A 14,769-nucleotide genomic window follows, 5' to 3' on the forward strand; every position below is an offset into this window, starting at 1 on the left:
AATGAGGAACCTTCTCCAGAGAATAAGAAAAAGGGGACAAGGGAGTTAAATTCAGCTCTATATGCAATCATTAGGCACGAGAAAACATATGATACAGCTGGAAATTGCAGTTTTATAATTCTGCATTTTGTTCTCTTGAAGGTCATCAAACAAGAAAGAAAATGACATTCGGCTTGGTTTCTTTCAACTGGTAACGAAAGTGTTGGATTTAAATATTTTACACATATTATATTGTGGGGTCACTGAAATGTATCTTTAGTTGCAGTATGTAGTTGTGACTCACTCAAACCTTTAGGGTGAAATCTGAACCCTACTGAAGTCGACAGGAGTTTTGTCACTGGCATTAGCAGAGCCAGTATTTCACCCTTTGTCATTATGCCACATGAATATTGCCTATGGGTCATAATGGTCTGCTAGGCACATTGTCTTTAGAGTAGGTCAGAAATTTTTTTATTTTACAAAATATTTGGAAAAATGTGACAATTTCAATGGAAAACTATTTTGAAATTTTGCTATAGAATTTTTAAATTTCATTTTTAATTTAATTTTTTTTACACTTTTATGCTGTTTTTATTATTTCATGACATGCCAGTAGTAGTAGTGCTTAATATGACATAACTTAAAAGTTGAAATATCCTACTATTTTTATTTTATTTTATTTAAAAAAATTATGAAGGGCAGCTGCCACTTATCATCAAACGCTCATAGTCTCCTAAGGTCTGTTGTTCCAGCCAGAGTGATCTTGACTGCTGGCATTGCACTAGGCATCATGTAATGAAGTTCCCAGATCTGGCTCAGTCTTGTGGATTCCCCAGTCTCTGGGGCGGCTCTCTGGTTTGCGTCAAGCAGAGTCATGGCACGCACTCCTTGGTGCACTGATGGACCGTTTGAGAGCACGGAGTGCTAGGGTGTTTTTATTTTCCCTGGCAACATAGCTGAAGAGCATGCAGTGCTGCTTTTGAATGGAATGAGCAACTGAAGGAAAGCCAGACCTTTGCAAGATTATGACATTTTGCACAAAGCCCAACCACTTTATGCTCAGGATTCTGACAACGAATATGGAATGCCTGTCTGCTACCATTTGGAACTAACTGAAACATTTTACAATAATATTAATAATAATTAATAATTACTAACAATTGAAAATAGATACTGATATGTCATGAAATAATGTAATTAATATAAAAATAATAGGGCTGTCAATTAATCGCAGTTAACTCTTGCGATTAACTAAAAAAATTAACGGGGATTAAAAAAAATGATTAATCGCACTGTTAACAATAGAATACCAATTGAAATTTATTAAATATTTTTGGATGTTTTTCTACATTTTCAAATATATTGATTTCTATTACAACAAAGAATACAAAGTGTGTAGTGCTCACTTTATATTATTATTTTTTATTACAAATATTTTCACTGTAAAAATGATAAACAAAAGAAATAGTATTTTTCAATTCACCTTATACAAGTATCGCAGTGCAATCTTTTTATCATGAAAGTGTAATTCACAAATGTAGATATTTTTTATTACATAACTGCACTCAAAAACAAAACTATGTAAAACTTTAGAGCTTACAAGTCCACTCAGTCCTACTTCATGTTCAGCCAATCGTTAAGACAAACAATTTTGGGTATATTTTTGGGAGATAATGCTGCCCGCTTATTTACAATGTCACCTGAAAGTGAGAACAGACATACACAGGGCACTTTTGTAGCTGGCATTGCAAGGTATTTACCTGCTAGATAAGCTAAACATTTTTGTGCCCCACATGCTTCAGCCACCATTCCAGAGGGCATGCTTCCATGCTGATGACACTCATCAAAAAAAAATGTGTCAATTAAATTTGTGACTCAACTCCTTGCAGGAGAATTGTGTCTCCTGCTCTATTTTACCTGTATTCTGCCATATTTCATGTTACAGTAGTCTCAGATGATGACTCAGCACGTTAGTTTTAAGAACACTTTAACAGCAGATTTGACAAAACGCAAAGAAGGTACTAATGTGAGATTTCTAAAGATAGATACAGTACTCGACCCAAGGTTTAAGAATCTGAAGTGCATTCCAAAATCTCAGAGGGATGAGGTGTGGAGAATGCTTTCAGGTGTCTTAAAAGAGCAACATTCCGATGCAGAAACTACAGAATCCAAACCACCAAAAAAGAAAATCGACCTTCTGCTGGTGGCATCTGACTCAGATGATGAAAATGAACATGCATTGGTCCGCTCTGCTTTGGATCGTTAGCAAGCAGAACCTGTCATCAGCATGGACGCATGTCTTCTAGAATGGTGGTTGAAGCATAAAGGGGCATATGAGTCTTTAGGGCATCTGGCCCGTAAATATCTTGTGATGCCGGCTATAACAGTGCCATGGAAATGCCTATTCTCACTTTCAGGTGACATTGTGAACAAGACATGGGCAGCATTATCTCCCGCAAATAGTAACCAAACTTGTTTGTCTGAGCGATTGGCTGAAGTAGGACTGAGTGAACTTGTAGGTTCTAAAGTTTTACATTGTTTTATTTTTGAATGCAGTTATTTTTTATATATAATTCTACATTTGTAAGTTCAACTTTCATGTTAAGGAGATTGCACTGCAGTATTTGTATTCAGTGAATTGAAAAATACCATTTTATTTATTACAGTGCAAATATTTTTAATCAAAAATAAATATAAAGTGAACACTGTACACTTTGTAGTCTGTGTTGTAATTGAAATCAATATATTTGAAAATGTAGAAAACGTCCAAAAATATTTAAATAAATGGTATTCTATTATTGTTTAACAGTGTGATTAATTGTGATTTTTTTAATCACTTGACAACCCTAAAAATAATAATTAAAACAAAGTCAAAATAAAATTTTGAAAATCCAAAATGAAAAATTTCCAGGAAATTTTCAAAATATTTGTTTTTGCTCTGATTCATAATGGCAAAAAACATTGAAATGTCAAAGTTTCCTATGAAAGAAAACTTCCAGTTTTCAACCAGCTCTAGTTGTAACGTACTTAGGTGGTGTATGTGGAGGAAAGCTAGTCCAGTGATTAAAGCACGCAACTAAGGACTGGGAGATCTGAAGTCTCCTCATTTCTGCCACTAACTCACTGCATGACCTTTGGAAAATCACTTAACTGCTCTTCGCCTCAGTTAAATCTTTATCTACATCCTGGGTATTGTGAGGCTTGGTGCTCATAAAATGTGTTGAGACTCTCAGATGGAAAATGGCATAGAAATACAAAGTGTTGTTATATATCTCACTGAAAGATTTTGGTGCTTCTCCTTCAGATCAAGTGGTTGAGGGCTGGGATTTTGGAGCAAAGGCTTCAGAGTTCTATACTCACACTATACATATGTTAAACTGTTTTGATAGGTGTAAAATGCACAGTGTATACGTACCATATGTGGCTAGAGAGCTTATGCCACACAAAACCGGGCATTTTCCATAGTTTTATGGCAAGATCATTAATTTCACTCTATTTCTCAGACTTCTTTCTTTTTTTTTCTTTCTCCCTTTTAACACTGTAGCACTTCACTGTTGATGAGGTGTGGGCAAACTGTTTGGCTCAAGGGCCACATCTGGAATAGAAATTGTGTGGTGGGCCATGAATACTCTTAAAATTGGGGTTGGGGTGTGGGAGGAGGTGAGGGCTCTGGTTGAGGGTGCAGGCTCTGGAGTGGGGCCAGAAATGAGGCGTTCAGGGAATGGGAGGGGGCCCTGGGCTGGAGCGAGGTGAGGATGCAATGGGGTGGTGAGGGCTCCGGCTGGGATGAGGACTCTGGGATAGGGCTGGGGGATGAGGTGTTTGGGGTGTAGGAGAGTGCTCTGGGCTGGGACTGAGAGGTTCAGAAGGTGGGAGGGGGATCAGGGTTGGGGCAGGGGGTGGGGGCATGGAAGGAGGGTCAGGGGTGCAGGCTTCGTGTGGTACTTACCTCAAGTGACTTCTAGAAGCAGCAGCACATCCCTTCTTTGGCTTCTATGTGGAGGCGCAGCCAGGTGGCTCTGCACCCTGCCTCATCTTCAGGCACCACCCCTGCAGCTTCCATTGGCCGTGGTTCCCAGCCAATGGGAGCTCCAGGGGCAGCGCTTGGGGCAGAGGCAGTGTCCAGAGCAGAGCCACTTGGCTGCCCATATGCACAGGAGCCGGAGAGGGGTCTGCCGCTGCGTCTGGGAGCTGTGTGGAGCAAGCCCCAGACCCCGCTCCCCAGCAGGAGCTCGAGGGTTGTATTAAAATGGCTGGTGGGCTGGATCTTGCCCGTGGGCCATAGTTTGCTCACCCTACTGTAGACATTATCTGTGCCAATGGGAGGGATTCTCCAGCTGGCGTAGATAATCCATATACCAGAGAGGCAGTAAGTAGGTCGACAGAAGAATTCTTCTGTCAACCTACCATTGTGTACACTGGGGGGTAGGTCAGCTTAACTACGCTGCTATGGGGTGTGGCTTTTTACATCTCTGAGCAATGTAGTTAAGCCGACTTAATTTTCTTGTGTACACCAGGCTTTAGTCTGTCTTATTTCTTCTCCTGATTTTCATCATCAGAATGTCTCTGTCTTTTGCTTTGTTTCTCTGCCTTTTTTGTCCCTTGACACATTACAGCATCTGTATATTACTTGTATCTATACTCCACCTCTCTCCAGTATGTAAACCTCATATTTTACACTGCATACTTATAAATATCAGTCCCCTTTTCAGCAAAGAGAGATCACTTCTCTAATAGTACCTGACCATAACACTCTACATACATCAATTGATTGGGTGTATCTATGCAACATCCCAACCTGAATGTATTTAGTCAAATTTCTACCATATAACCACAGAACCATCAGGAGTAAGTCACAATAATTTACCTTATTCATAGGTTGTGTAGAATGTCCTAATTTAAAAAAAAAACATGCAAAGTTGACTATACAAGTAAACATGAATTTCAAGGACATATTCACAGTCAATCTTTGAATCGAAGTGTGGAACACTGATACCTTGCAGTGATGTTTTATTATTTGGGTTTCATTTGTTGTTATTGTCTGCAAGTCTGATTATACGTTCACTCAGAGGGCCAAACTCTGCTCCCGTATTCATGGATAACTCCCGCTGTCATCAAGGGGGATTACACACACATGCAATGAAAGTGGGATTGGTTCTACATCTGTAGTAAAAACAATTCTGGAACAAATATTCACTAGTAAACATTGCTGAAATTACTCTCCTTAAATATCAATCAGGGAAATATGAATGATTAATGCATAGCTAACACCCAAATCACTCGGACAGTATTTTTTCCCTCTCTTAGTTTCGATTCTCTTCATCATCTGAGATTTTGATGATGGCTTTTGGTAGTTTCTGTGCCATTCTTCATGGAGCAGCCCAGCCATGCATGTTGCTTGTCTTTGGTCTGATGACAGACACATTTATTCAATATGACATTGAGAAGCAAGAACTTAGCAACCCAGACAAGGCATGTGTGAATAGCACCATAGTGTGGATCAACAGTTCCCTTCATCCAAATGAAACAAATACACCAATAAGTTGTGGGTAAGTGGTCCATGGAGTTTGTTTCTTTTTAAACACTGTAAGTGAATTTCTTGCTATAGAAAAGGGCCCAGTTCAATCTAAGAGGCTAAATGTTCTATCTGTAGGAAACTTGCCAATGTTCTTTCTCTTCTACTACAATGCCTCAAGTCTCAATTGGAGGGGCCACATCTAGGGGTGGGAGGGTATCTCATGCCTATTCAGCCCTTCATCTCTCAACTAGAACTATCAGCAAGGACACTGTTTAGTGGTGGCTGTTTCTATGATAGGGAGGGACCCCTGCATCCAGGAACAAATTTGAGACCTCTAATGTATTTCACACAGCTAACTAAACATCCATTAGAAGGGAAAGACTTTTGGTTGTTTTCCACCTACCTGAACTAGATTTGAACTAGTCACTTCAAGAGAAAAAAGTTCTGTAGCCAGGTATCAATTCTCTCAGTCATCTAGGCTCCTGGCAACTTTTGTTGAACTGAAAATGATTCATCTGACTGCCTCTGATGTTTTATGTTTCCAATGCTCAGGCTACGTCTATACTACAGGATAATTCTGAATTACATTAAACCGGTTTTATAAAACAGATATTATAAATTCGATTTCAGGCGGCCACACTAGGCACAGTAATTCGGTGGGGTGCGTCCATGGTCCGAGGCTAGCGTCGATTTCTGGAGCGTTGCATTGTGGGTAGCTATTCCATAGCTATACCATAGTTCCCGCAGTCTCCCCTGCCCCTTGGAATTCTGGGTTGAATCATTGTCGCGGGTGGTTCTGGGTAAATGTCATCAGTCATTCCTTCCTCCGGGAAAACAACAGCAGACAATCCTTTCGCGCCCTTTTTCCCTGGATTGCCCTGGCAGACGCCATAGCATCTTGGCAACCATGAGCAGCCCTTTCGTCTTTATTAATTTATGTCACAGCACCAGTATGCCTGCGGACAGAGGCGATACTCCAGCGCTACACAGCCGTGGACAGAGGCGATACTCCAGCGCTACACAGCAGCATTCATTTGCTTTGCATGATAGCAGAGAATGTTACCCAGTTTTCTGTACCGTCTACTGCCAGAGTAAAAACTGGTAATGAGATGACGATGTATCTCTCCCCTCTGTACTGGTTTACTGCTATCATTAGTGCTCCTGGCTGAGATCGGCCGTGGCGCAAAAGCAAAACTTGGGAATGACTCCCCAAGTCAATCCCTCCTTTATTGTTCTAAAAAATAGAGTCGAGTCCTGCCTAGAATATGGGCAAGTGTACTAGAAGACCAGTGTATCAGAGAGCACAGCTGCTCTGTTTCAGTATTCACAGGGGGTGCCCCTGCAACAACCCCCACCCATTGCTTCCCTCCTCCAACCTTCCTGGGCTACCGTGGGCAGTGTCCCACCCATTTGTGTCATGAAGTTATAAAGAATGCAGGAATAAGAAACACTGAGTTTTTAGTGAGATAAAATGAGGGGAGGCCAGCCTTCCCGGTGCTATGACAGTCCAGGCAGAACATTAAGCGGTGCAAGGAGAGGGAGCGCGCACCATGCTGCTGCATAGTATTCAGTCCAGCAGTACAGAATCTTCTTTACACCAGGAAGGGAAGGGCTGATATGAAGCTCAGCCCCCAGTTGCTATGATGAAGACGGTTACCCAGCCGTTCTGTACCATCCTACTGGTGAGTAAATTCCTATTCTTACTCAGGCCCACCCCCGGGCCAGCCTCACCTGAGCCAGCCAGGAGCACTCACGGGCTGATGGTGACAATGGATATCAATCATATTGCACCGTCTGCCACCGGGGAGGGGAGAAGAGCCAATACTGCTCTCACTGCTGCAGCATCAGCATCTACCAGCAGCATCAGTAGACGTAGGGTGACATTTGAAAGAAGTCAAGAGAACTATTTATTCCCTTTTCTTTATGGGCCTTGTGTCCCAACTTGTGCTGACCCTGTCGTGTCATGGATTTTAAACATTGGCCTTCGGGTGGGTGGGGTGTCATAAGTAAGATAGGTAAGGTAAGGGGTTAAGGTTCTTTTACCGGGAAAGGGTAACCAAAACACCTGACCAGAGGACCAATCAGAAGAATTGGCATTGTTTAAAGTCAGGGTGCGGAATTTTGTAGTACTCGGGGTCTTTGTTTGTTTTCTCGGCGTGGGAAACTAAGTTTCTTCCACTCCTTCTTATTTCAAATATTTACCAAAAGTCTGTGGAGTACAAAGAACCCCAAAGCTTCCTCATAGCCGAATTGCTTGGGGTCCGTTGTACTCATCAGAGTGTTAAGGCAGACACTTGGAGAATTAAGAGTGCAGTTAATGGACGAAGCTTGTTTAACTCCATAGCTCGCAAGGAAAACAACAATAAGAATCAAAGCCATCCACATCTATTCGTACAACACAAAGCTCCTCCATAGCTCGAATTGCTTTCGGTTCTCTGGTACTCACAGACTTTTTGGTATAATATTTGATAATAAGAAGGAGTTAGGAGGAACCTTGTTACCAGCCACGAGAAAATCAAAAAAGACCCCGAGTATACAAAGTTCCCGTTCCTCCGCCTGACTTCTTAAACAATCCATTCTCTGAATTGGTCCTCTGGTCAGAGTGTTTGGTACCCTTTTCCAACGTAAGAGAACTAACCCTTACCTTACCTAATCTTACTTAGACAGGGGGAGAATTAAATGACGAGCTATATTCCTTGGAACCCACGCCGGACATATGTGTGTTACCCTGCCAGTCATTTGAGCCCAGCAAGTTATGCAAATACTTTTTGGAGACTCGCTGTGGACTGTGGGTAGCGAGTCCTCACTACCCCCCCTCCGTCCCCTCCATGAGGTTCCATTTGAGGTCTGGCGTCCCGTTACACTTGCTCACGCAGCACTGTGTAGCCGGAGATTTTTTTTTTCAAACGATTTGCCACTTTCGTGCTCTCTGTAAAGTGACTCGTGATAGAACAGAATTTGGTCCTCCCCCATACAGTCGATCATCATCTCCACGTTACCACGTTACGGTCCTGCTGGAGCCTTTTGATTTGGGGACTGCATCGCCAACCCGTGCTGATCAGAGCTCCGATGCTGGACGGCAAACAGGAAAATATAATTCAAAATAGTTCGCGGGGCTTTGCCTGCTTACCTTGCCCGATGCATCCAAGTTCAGATTGCCGTCCGAAGCGGTCACAGTGGTGCACTGTGGGATACCTCCCGGAGGCCAATAATGTCGATTTCCGTCCACACTAACAGTATTCCGAAGTAATACTATCGATTTTAGCGTTACTCCTCTCATTTTGTAGCGCTTTAAATCGATTTAAAGAGCACCTTAGTGTGGACAGGTACAGCATTAAATTGATTTAACGCTGTTAAAATCGATTTAATGGCATAGTGTGGACCAGGCCTCAGTTTCTGCAGGAGGTCAGGCTACATGATCATAATGGGCCCTTCTGGCCTTAAAATCTGTGGCTCTTCTAATTCTCAGTTCGATGAGCTTTTAAGCAAATAGACTGGCTCCTTCTCTCATCACTACATCTAGAAATCTAGAGAAATACCCAGGAAGCGCCACTGAACTATTTTCAAATAATGTAAGAGTAACAGCAGCAAATTGGTGTTCACCATGGAGATTAGGGATAATGCTCAAATAAACTGGTTAGTCTCTAAGGTGCCACAAGTACTCCTGTTCTTTTTGTGGATAATTTAGTATTTCCACATCCCCTGCCCAACTGGAACTAACATCCTTGAGCAGCCAGGGCATCCCCAGACCTCCCCTTCCAACCCCCAACATCCCATGGTGACTTACCTCTCCCTCTGGCTGCTGCGGGTGCCTGAACAGACACACTCGTGCTGCTGGGGAGGAGTGAGTGAGTGCTGGTTTGGGAAAACAAAGGGAATCTGAGGAGTGGGGGGGGGGGAGAAGGGGAGACATGTTTCTGCATGCATGCAGTGACACTGAATTCCCCCAGGAGTAGCTATAGAACTTTTAGTGCATATCAGCAGTTAGTTCACAGCAGCCTAGCATTCGGTAAATTCACACCCCAGCTTGTGGTGAACTAAATGTTACTTTTGTTCATGCCAAGCTGGGGTATGAATTTACCCCACACTAGCCTGTCGGGCACTCACTGTCCATATAGACAAGTCCTATATAAGGTCACTATCTACTGAAACTATGTTGGACACCTCTTCCCCCAAACAATCCTTTCCTGCGCCTTTTCATTGCATGAGATCTGGTGGTGTTTCACAACCATCCACTGCAAACTACTCCACAGCACTCCTTGCACTTCCCAGTCCCTTCCACATCTGCATTAGGCTCAGAAACAATCTGGCCTTTGAGAACAATAGACTGTTAATGAACAGCAGTTTAGGGGACACCCCATTATTTCTGATATCAGAAGAAGCAATTTTGCCACTTCTTACCCCCAAGATGTGATGTTGCACCAGCTTTAGAAATCAATTACCAAAGTGCCATTATTTTAAATTATCCTGAATAACAAATGCAGGGAATGCCCTTGAAACATCACTGATAAGTGGACTGTTAAGCAGATTTACTGTCAGAAATTTGTAACAATATTGTTTAATCTTCTAATTTTATTTTATTTTATAGATTCCTGGACATTGAAAGTGAAATGATCAGATTTGCAAGTTATTATGCAGGAATTGGCTGTGTGGTGCTTGTGTTAGGATACCTCCAAGTCAGTATTCGGTTTCCCATGTTATTTCCAATATACAAAACACTAGACTGTTATGTTTCATAAGAAAGGCTCCTATTGACTGTATATTTTTGCACAACGTAATGGAGAAGGCATGCGCTCTTGCAGTGTTTCAGATTTTAATGTCATGGGGTGAAACTCACCTCTGTGCAGAGGGCCAGTCTGAGTCTAGATAATTGTAGGGCATAGGCCCATGTTGGTCCACTGCATGGGGTGAATGTCACGCAGTGTGACATTACTGCATGCAGTTTCTGTTACACCATGTGCAAAGTTTGCTTCACAGTGGTTAGGGAAACAAAAAATTGACTAACATAGCCAAGTTCAAAGTGTCAAAAGCATCATACCCAAATGTCAGTGAGGGCAATTTATTTCTTTAGTCTTTATACTATACAATATGATATTATATATTTCATTCTATCTACCGTATAAAGGACCTGATTCTCCTCTGACCTGCATAGGCATAAATCAGGAGTAGCTGCAATGAGGCCAATGGCGATACACTAGTGTAAAATTAGTTTAAGAGGAGAATCAGGCCCAGAATTTTCTGAAGTCATGGCTCAGACCACTACAGCTTATCTCTGTGTGATGTGCTCTGGGGTTTGGACCATTCCTGTAGAATACTCTGCTAGAGTTTTTTGTCTCTATCCCACGCATTATTTTCAACAGGAGAAGCCATTTTTCACTCTTCCTCCTAAAAGTGCATGAGTTTTGCTGGTGCAGAATGGTTGCTGCCCTAGCACTGGCTTTGTTTTGGCAATGAGTGATGTGATCTGTACATTACATACACATATAGATGGCCAAATTTTGTCCCCAGAGATAACCATGCAACCTCATCAAAGTCAGTTGCCTTGCATTACCTCTCCAACTCTTCTAATTGAGGCAACTGCTTGGACAGTCCATGAACATTTTGGAGGCATCAGAAATTTTCCTATTCTGCATTGGGACAAAACTGAGACCTGAAATAAAATACAAAATGAGAGAGAGAGAGAGAGAGAGAGAAAGACCCACCCACTCTAGAATAGCCAATAGCCCAGTGATTAGGGTACTCACCTCAGAGTTGGGAGGCCTATGTTCAAGTCTTTGCTCTGAATCTGGAAGCAGGGTCTCCCAAATCCCAGGTTCTGATGAAGATTCCCAACCAGCTGTACATCAAGTAGGTGTCACATGCATGTAGTTAGAATATAGTGGTTATTTCATCATTAGCCACGTTACTTTTTTGCAGTTGTAGGAGTGCAAATGGTTTTCTTAACAGTAAGTCAGTATCCACATTACTGTCTTCCCAGATCTGTTTTTGGGTAATGTCTGCAGCTCGTCAGATTAAGAAAATCAGGAAAGCATATTTCAGGAAAATAATGAGAATGGATATAGGCTGGTTTGACTGTACGTCAGTAGGAGAACTGAATACACGAATCTCTGAGTAAGTAATCTAGAAGAACCCCATGCCACAGTCAGGGCCAGTTCCAGGCACCAGCATTCCAAGCTGGTGCTTGGGGCGGCATTCTGCAAGGGGTGACAGTCCTTGTTGTTTTGCCCCCAAGCAGTGCGCCGAATTGTTGCCGCGGAGGGCAGGGACAGTCTGTGTGCTCTTAGGGCGGCAGGCACATTTCCGCGGTGAGGGCAATTCGGATGCAGCTTCTGTCATAAATAGATAGCTAAGGGTTAATGTCTCTTTCATCTTGAAAGGGTTAACAAACAACACCTGACCAGAGGACCAATCAGGAAACAAGATACTTTCAAATCTCAAGGGAGGGAAGCCTTTGTTTGTAGTTTTGGGTTTTTTGCTTTGTGCTCTCTAGGCTCTGAGGGTGACCACACGTCTCTACAGGCTCTCTAATCTTCTATTTCCAATTTGTAAGTACAAAGGTAGAAAGACAGTATAGTCTTTTTATTTGGTTTTCTTTATGTGCAAATGTGTAGTTTGCTGGAAATATTTTAAATTGTATTTTTTCTGGATAAGGCTGTTTATCCATTTTTTATAAGCTAAAAGACCCTGTAATATTTCATCTTGATTACAGAGACAATTTTTATGTTTTTCCTTCTTTTATTAAAGTTTTCCTCTTTTTTAGAATCTAATTGATCTTTTGGTTATCTTGTATAAGACTCCAGGGAAGGGAGTCTGCACTCACCAGGGAATTTGTGGGAGAAAGGAAAGGAGGGGGAAGGGAATGGTTTATTCCCCTTTGTTGTGAGACTCAGGGAATCTGGGTCTTGGGGGTCTCCAGGGAAGGTTATGGGGAGACCAGAGCTTATCAGGGGCTCTACCCTAAGTCCTGATTGGTGGCAGCACTACAGGATCTAAGCTGGTAATTAAGCTTAGAGGATTTATGCTGGTACCCATATTTTGGACGCTAAGGTTCAGATTTGGGAATTATACCATGACAGCTTCTATGTTTAGCTGTCCAGGGCGGCTTCAGCTAAACATAGAAGCTGCCACTGAATTGCCGCTGCCGCGGAAATGCGCCTGCTGCCCTAAGGGCACATGGACTTTCCCAGCCGCGTCGGCAATTCAGCGCTGCTTGAGGTGGTGAAAACTGTAGAGCCGGCCCTGGCCGCAGTGCATGTCTTTTTAGTTTCTAAGGTGCCCTGAACAATGAGTAATACGTAAAAGACTTTAGAAGACTCAGTCCACTAAGGGCTAATCCATCTCCAATTGACTTCATTGGAAGTTGGATCAGGCTCTAAAGACCTGCTCCAAACCCCTTCAAGCCTTTGGAAAGACTCCCATTGACTTCAGTGGGCTTTATATGAGACCTTAAAACCCAAGTTATGGACTCCTAACTTAGGTAAAACATAGATACTTTCGTGACAGGGGTCCATATAAATACATTGACTGTCAGAGAGGTTATCAGCTAAATTCTAGTGTAAGTTCCACAGTCCACATTTGGAGAACAGGAGAACTGAATCTTATAAAGAGCTAAAACAATATATCGAGGATCCCATTCATAAAAAAAACTGCATACAGAGAGAGCAGGGAAGTTACATTCCAACTATTGTCATTGTCACTTTCCTGTGGCTGCAGAAGTTTTTTCCTTCTGCCTGTTGCCATTGCATAGTGGTGCCTTTCCCTTTCAGTAAAGTTCTGGACCAAGGTCAATTGTGTGAGAGAGAAGAATTTCAGGGGAAAAAGATGATGTAAATAGCTTTTGTATTTCCAACTACGCTGATGTAAGCCAGTTCTCATCTTTGGCACCTCTTTGTGTCACACACCCAGAGAATACTCAGCTTCAAAACATGCCAGAGAAATCTTACAGACTTGTAAACATGTTTCATAAATCAAACATATTCATTTTTGCAGTAGATAACAACATCTTACTGAATGCACCAATGTGCTAGTAGTTCTGCTTCTTATGGCTATTCCAAACCTCCATGCCCTCTGCTCCTGATAAGGGTGACATGAGTGGACCACTTTGCAGTTCTCATGCATGGGGTGACAACTAAGAGCTACAGAAGTGTGAGATCACTGAGTCATATTAAAACCTGACAGAAATGTCTTCTGCACTGAGAAAGTGTATTACACAGGAGAAATGCACCTGTGTGTTCATTGTTACTGAAAACTGTGCAGTTGCTCTAGGGCTAGATTGTGATAGTCACTGCCTGTCACATGGGAAGGGTAAGGGATTGCACAGGAAGACTTCCAAGGACCTTCCACAATAGCAGTTCATACACTCCCTGCTCCCTTCTGCTCCATTCTGCCCCCCCCCCCCAAGGGAACATGAAGCTGGAAAAGCGGTGGGGCAGGGCTTAGAGAGAGAGGAAAGAGTTGGGGTCTTGGCCTTGTCCTTCCTCCGAATCATCCCACCAAGGGAGGCAATGCAGTCTATTTTAAGGGACAAAGAGCAGGATGCTCAGTCCTTCTTTAGACTGCACACACACACACACATATAACTCTTGCCGTTGGATGAAGTGAGGGGAATTGCACCCACTCACTACAGCTCAGAGTTTCTGGAAGTGGTGATAGTGGGAAAGAATAGAGGCAAGGAAAATTACAGGACCCCAATTCAGCTCTGAATTATAATGCAGGGGAAATGAGATTCATCTCTGTTTGCTTTTCTTGTTCTCTACAGTGATGTGAACAAAATCAATGATGCTATTGCTGATCAAGCAGCACTCTTTATCCAGCGCTTCACCACCTTTATTTGTGGATTCCTGTTAGGATTTGCTAGTGGCTGGAAACTGACCCTGGTTATTATTGCTGTCAGCCCACTACTTGGGATTGGAGCAGCTACCCTGGGCTTAGTAAGTTCACGTCTTAATGTAACTATCATTTAGCGTGAGATGCTAGTATACCCTAGGGCTGGGGGATTCAGATCATAGTGACGCTGGTGTAAATACTTCCACTGAACTATGTCAAGACACAAGAGACTTTGGATTGACACTGCTTTTGCTGAGATCAGAACCTGGCCCACAGCTTTCTTTCACTGTAACAGTTTCGTTTTAAAAAGTTCTCAACAAAGGGGTTGAACTGTGCATGCGTGTGAGAGGAAGGAAGTTCTGGTATAGTGCTGTGTCTTGTTTGCCCCTTTCTCTGCTCCCCCATTTTCACTACCCCAACTGCAAGTGAACCAAAGCTTCTCATTT

The sequence above is a fragment of the Chelonoidis abingdonii genome, chromosome 10, assembly GCF_003597395.2.
Source record: "Chelonoidis abingdonii isolate Lonesome George chromosome 10, CheloAbing_2.0, whole genome shotgun sequence".
Taxonomy (NCBI): Eukaryota; Metazoa; Chordata; order Testudines; family Testudinidae; genus Chelonoidis; species Chelonoidis abingdonii.